Source organism: Dioscorea cayenensis, chromosome 3, assembly GCF_009730915.1.
Source record: "Dioscorea cayenensis subsp. rotundata cultivar TDr96_F1 chromosome 3, TDr96_F1_v2_PseudoChromosome.rev07_lg8_w22 25.fasta, whole genome shotgun sequence".
Taxonomy (NCBI): domain Eukaryota; kingdom Viridiplantae; phylum Streptophyta; class Magnoliopsida; order Dioscoreales; family Dioscoreaceae; genus Dioscorea; species Dioscorea cayenensis.
The window spans coordinates 14,830,579-14,837,455 of record NC_052473.1 but is presented as its reverse complement, the minus strand read 5'-3'; positions in this window follow the sequence as shown (position 1 = coordinate 14,837,455).

Below are 6,877 nucleotides of genomic sequence, written 5' to 3'. Positions count from 1 at the left end.
CTCGTCGGGGCCGGGGTCGAGGGAATTTTTCTCGAGGGTCGGGCAGGGCCGGGGCATGAAAGAAAATTCCCGTCTGGGAAATCGGGGCTCGGGGTCGGGAATACCTCCCCGCCCCGCCCCTGCCCCGAAATAATAAATATTTAATTTATATATATATATATATTATAAATATGAAATATCTAAATAAAAATTAAACAAAATAGACATATTTAATATTTAATATTTAATAAATTTATTTAATATTCTATTTAAATATATTTTATTTATTTAAGTTAATGGATTATGTTTATTTTAAATGGATTAAGTTAAGGAATTAAAAATATTTTAAATGCAATTTTTATTTAATTTCCAAAAATAGACATATTTTTAATTATTTACTTTAGTTTAGGTATAACGGTAATTGTTATACCGGTTTTAAGTGTTTTTAGGAAAAATGGCATAATTATTCCCATTTTCATAGGATTTTTCAAAAAAGGGTAAAATAAATCCCGCTCTTTATTGTTTAATATTTTTTTATTTTTTGTTTTTTAGCAAGAACGGTAATGTATGTTTCATTTGCATCTAATGGAAAAATTATTGATATAGTCATTTTCATATTTATGAGAATTTTTATAATATAATATAAATTTTTAAATTAAATAATAATAATAATTTAATTTATTAGTCGGGGTCGGGGAATCCCCGAAACCGAAAAATCCTCGATGGGACGGGACGGGAAAAACCCCGTGATTCGGATTCGGGGCCGGGTCGATAGGGTGGAAAAATCAGGGGCGGGGCCGAAATGTATCCCTGAAATCCCCGCCCCGTTGACATCCCTAGATCCAACAAGTTTTGAAAAAAAATGAAAAATATATAAGGAGATGAATTAAACGCACAAATCCGTTCCTTCTTCAAGCCAACCAAAATTCCTAAAACTCCTCCTCGAACTCTCTCACCTCCGAAAACCTAAAAATGCCCTTATGGTTAAAAAAATATTCTCTTTTTAAATGATGGCAATAAATATTTGGTTGAGATTTTCAAACTGAAATATGGTCGTTTTAATGTCTGGAATCTTGCTAGAATTCCTAAATCCTTTGGCTTCTATAGAGCTTTATGTAAATCTATTATAATCATTAGGCCTTATCATTGATCAATCACTACAACCCTCATTTTTACTCACTTCAAAAGGGCACCATTGGCTTTTTTGACACCACATTGGCTCTCAAGCCCACTTTTATCAATATGAACATAGATTTAGATGATTTTATTATCTTTGATTTTATTTCTAGTAACCTTTACAATTTGGAAGCCATTCAAAGTTTGTAGGGATACAAATTGAAGTGGACAATCTAGTTTTAAATTTAAGGTTTATTCCTAATAAACCCAATTTTTAGGTGTGGTATCCTATTGTCGCAGACAATAAAGTTCTTGGGCTATAGTCACTTGACCAAAAGTATTGATTTAGAGGATAGCTAGAGTGAGTGGAAAACTTTGTGTGACTTAAAGATTTCCCGTAGAGTAAAAGTTTTCTCGTGAAAAATACGTCATGGTAAAATCGCTACATTTGTGTTCCTTTATAATTTAAATATTTGCCATCCCATATCTTGTAGATGTTGTGGTTTAACTTTTAGAGATAGCAAAACCACATATTATGGAATTGCAATAAAAGCTTATGTTTTTAGAAACATAATTGACAATTTTTCAAGTATCTCTTCGAACAAGATTTAAGGGTTCACTAAAAGGCAATTGATTTTTACAAAACATCCAGCTTGTAGAATCGGAGATAAATTGCTAAAAGTAATCATAGCAACCTATGCTTGGACAATATGGGAAGCAAGATGCAGACTTGCTTTTAGTAGTGTAAGACCCGACGCTCAAGGAATTGGGTAAATGGCTATCATGCAACTCACTAGATCACCAAGCAATAGACTAAATAAATTAAGGTGTTTCACTCTTTCTCACATTCTAAATATAATATTTCCTTTGTTGTGATGCTTTTATGGTCCACTGGAACAACAATTAATATGATTACATTAATTCTAGTGGTTACATGGAAATTTATCATTTTTTAAAGATGTCGTACTATATCCTATGAGTCTAGCTTTCATCGTAAGCCCTAGCTCTAAAAGATTTCCTATGCTAAAAATTTGTAGCTGGATGATGTGATAACAAACTATCAAAGATTGATAGATACTATCAAATAGGTAGATAAGAGAGTATCTTGGAGGGTGAAGAACACTATTGATGATATTAAGGACTTGTTGAATAGTTCACCAAGGATTATTTTGAATCATATTCTAAAACACTTTAATGAATTAGCAGACTGTTTGGCATGTTATGATAGGTATAAACTTGGCTTCTCACTAAATCACAAATAATGGAGCATCCTCATTAGATCATTGAAGCAACAGTTAAAGCTGGACTTTATTTTTGAATCCTTTGCCTCTTTAGTTTATTTGTTTGTTTAGTTGTTCTTATTGTTCCAGTTGCTAGTTTTTGTTTTGTGTTTTGCAGTTACTAGTGTGTAGCTCTTCTTGACCCCCAAAAAAAAATTTTCTATTGCTCTAGCTAGAAATAAATATCATGCACTTTGGTGAGAATGAAAGATTGTTTCTTCTTAGTCCATGAATGGTTTCTTACTAAAAGGCCATCTTTCAAATGACAAGCATAATATTATGTTGTGATGGACATGACAAGCATAATATTATGTTGTGATAGTTGTGATTTATGTTTTTATACCTTTAATTAAGCAAGTACATGTATCTTCAATAATAAAGTAATAAAGCAATAAATATAACATGAATCTCAACAAGAATTATTAAAAGTAGTTCATGCATACTAAAAATTAATGCAATCCAATTTTTATTCAAATAAGAAAACTTAGTGGTTGCCTTAATTAAATTAAATTAAACTAATTAGAATTCAATTATTATTAAATATCAATGCATAGAAGACTAATATTGCAAATCGCTTAATCCTTCATGTATCTATTTGTATTCTCATCTATCTTATCTTAATGAGTGAGTTCCTAGAGTTTCTTGATTATCTACAAGCATCTCTTGGTGGAGTTGTAGAAATATCTATCTTTACCAACTCTCTATATCCTAATGAGAATTATCAAAAATAAATAAATAAATTCATTAAATGGTACTCATCTTCAGATGTGTATGGTTTGTAGATAAGCCCTATGTTGCAAATTAATTTTGCTTGATCATAATCTATTTATTCCAATGATAACCATAAAATTCCTCTCAAGTTAATATTAATCTTGACGATGTCTATTCAATCATAAAATTATTAAGAACAGGTTTGAATATACAACTCACTTTCATGAAACCCATGATAATGAAAGAATACTTCAATGTCACTTTAATAAATTAAAATTTGATACAAACTGAGAAAGGTTATTTAGTTCAAAGAAGGCATTAGATGCATAGCTAAGTATTAAATAAATGTAATGAGAGATGAAAGGATAAGAATTAAGGAGCTCCATGTCAAATCCACTCTTCTTTCTCCATAATTTGTTGCCTTCTTCCTATCTCTTCCCACTGGGAAAGTATTTTTCCCATTGGTGAGAAATGCTCCAAGGAATTCTCTTAAAGGCTTGTATCCATAAAATCTTTGCCACAAATACTACTAGGATATTACAAACTCATCATAATCTTTGCAAAATCAACTTAGAATTAGATAACATTGTTTGAATGCTATAGCCTTCTTCACTAGGTGTTCTATTATGGCATCCTAGTTTTTTGTCTAGAAACATTTAGGAGATAGTAGAACATTACGATACCCTTCTTCATTGGGAACTATGGCACCTAAATCTGTACATGAGATTTGTGATAAGGGAGCCAAGATGTGATGGCACCTTTCTCATAGGTGTTGCAACACCTAATGCTTTAAATTAGGCATTGGACAATTAATGAACATTGCAATACCATTTCTCCAAATTTTGACCTTGCATTCTCTATTTTGTTGTATATGTAAAAATAAAAATTAATATCTCAACTCATGTAATGACAACATAAAAACTTTAACTAAATAAATGAAAGTGAGAATAACCTAAGCTATATGCAAGATGACTTAACTTTATACTTTAATATGATAAACAAAGTCTAAGAATAAAATATGCCATTACATTCTAAATAAAAAAATGCTAATAAAATTGTAACTTCTCTAGGGTGTTTGTTTTGGTGGATTTAAAAAGTCATGGGAGTTGGAATTACATGATTTATCCAAAATCATGTGTTTGGTTTGAGGGATTTAAAAAAAGATGTTGTAGTTGCAAAATACTTTTATCATTGGTTTTGGGTGAATTTGGAACTACACTCAAATTGGGTGTAGTTCCAACTCCATGATTTGGATCTCCAAAAATAACTATTTTTCATAATATTTGATAATATATAAAACTAGTGACTATCTTATAAAATATTAAATAAAATATATTATAGTGTAATTAATATTAGTAGTATAATATATAACTGATTTATTATATTAAATTAATTATTTGAATAAATAATTAATATATTATATTTTATTATAATAAATTAAGTATATAATAATTATATTAATTATTCATAATATTTGAAATTTGAATTCATATTTACATAATATAAAGTATAAATTTTATAATATATATTAATTATTTATAATATCAGGGCAAGGATAACCCCATCATGGGTAACTATAACATGTAATCTAAACAAAAAATACATCAAACCAAACACATATTTTTCAAATCCGAATTTACAAATCCCTCCAACCAAACATAAAATTTTGTGATCCAGTATTGCAAATACATCCAACCAAACACTGGATTTGACTCTCCTGAATTTTCAAATACAAGGATTTGTAAATACAAATCCACTGCATTTTCAACTACATCCAACCAAACGCCACATAAATGTGTTTGGTTTACATAAAAGTGTCGTACTCTTTCTAAGATGAATTGAGCCTTAACTATCATAGTGTACTATGTATATCGTTTGCTTCTCCTAAGTAGCAAAAACATCATTTCAACTAAATCATTTCCTTTGTTGCTTAGGGAAAAGTAACATATCACCTTCAATGAATGAGAAGACTGATGAGTGCAATTTATATAGACATTTTATATACCATATTGCATGATTTTCTTGTTCTTTTAGCTTGCATTTGTATACACCGATGCTACTTAAGGTATGTTTATCAATTGTTGCAGATAATTAGGCTTTGGATTAAAAAGAAATGAATAAAGTTGAATTCAGGCGCAAAATCGTGTTAGAATGCACTTTTCAGGACAAGCACAGTCAGGAAGCACACCCGTGCTTTAGACCACGATGTTTTCAAGACTTAGAGAATTCTAGCCCAATTGCCTAAGCACACCTGTGCTCGGAAGCACGATCAACAAGCACGGGCATGCACAAAACATAGAGCAGGGTTTCACTGCCCCTAGTGTTAGTGTGAGGAGGAAGCACAATCGGTGATCACAGGCGTGCTTACGCTCGTGCACTTTACTGGGATTTTCACAGAGAGAAAAGCACGATTCCAGGGCTCCTAGCACTAGCATGCTCTCGAAGCACGGGCATGCTTGTTCCTGTGCACTTTTCAGAAATCGTGTAGAGACTATTTCCAAGACACCTTGAGGAAAGCATGGTTAAGATCACGGCCAAGAGCACGAGCGTGCTTGTATTAGAAGTCTTTTTAAACCCTAAAGTTAGGTTTTGGTGGAAACTTCTTTCTTCTTTCTAGAGGCATGGCTTAGGGAAGAGCTTGGCATCATTCAGGGCTGGATCCAGTGGAGAGATCATCGTGGCATTGGAGGAAGCCACCGAGATCATCATAGAGCACTCTCCAATGAGGATTGTGAAGCAAGAAGGGAGTCTTATAGATAGCATTCTTTTCTCTTGTTGTTTTTCTTTGACGCATTGTAGAAAACAAATACACATGAATCTCTTTAAACTAATTTTCATCCAATCTTTTGGGCCGGCTAGATATTAGAAATAAAGAAAGTATTAAGAGCTATACCAGTCTCGAGGATTCAACTACCTGACCCATTTGGGTACACTTTGCTACTTGTAAACACGTGCACTTGTAGTTACATAAAGGGCGTATCAAAGACAATGATGTCATGCAATCTAGAAATCTAACCAATGAAAACACCACCATGTGGGAAGATATATCTAGTACTTAACCTTCTTATTTCTTTCTAATCAACATGATTGGAATCAGTATACCCATCCACCTTCAAGAAAGATGTCCCAAAATATAGGCATCATATTGTGCTCCTTTCAAGTACCAAAAATTTGAGCTAACAACTTGCCAATGTTCATGACACAGAGTTAGATATATATCTTTAAACAAATCCCATTCTATGTGTTATATTTGATCTTGCACAAACCATAGCATATATTAAGCTTCCTATGGTAGAAGTACATGGAACATTCTTCATTTTTTACTTTTTCAGCCTTATTTCTTGGAGTGCTTGAATAACTAGAAATGCCTTGTTAATAAAATAGATATTGGTCTGCAATCCACCATTCTAAATCTTTCAAGAATCTTTGAGATATAGTCAATTCGCTAAGCCATTACTTGCTATTTTCGTCATCTCTCATAGTATACATATCCAAAATCTTCTTCGTTTCACCAAGATCTTTAGTAGTAAGCTTCTTGAGTATATTAGGAAGTAATTTCATGATTTTATCTTGATAATTACTAGCAACTAAGTGATCATCCACATAAAGTAATAATATCATGAATACACCATATATTGATCTTTTCAAATAGAAGTAATGATGAAAATCACTTCTCTTGTAGACTTCATCTTTCATTAAATTAATCATCAATTTTTTTATACAATTACAATAGTACTTATCTCAAACCATTCAAACCTTTCTTTAACTTGCAGGCAAGCTAATCATTGGCT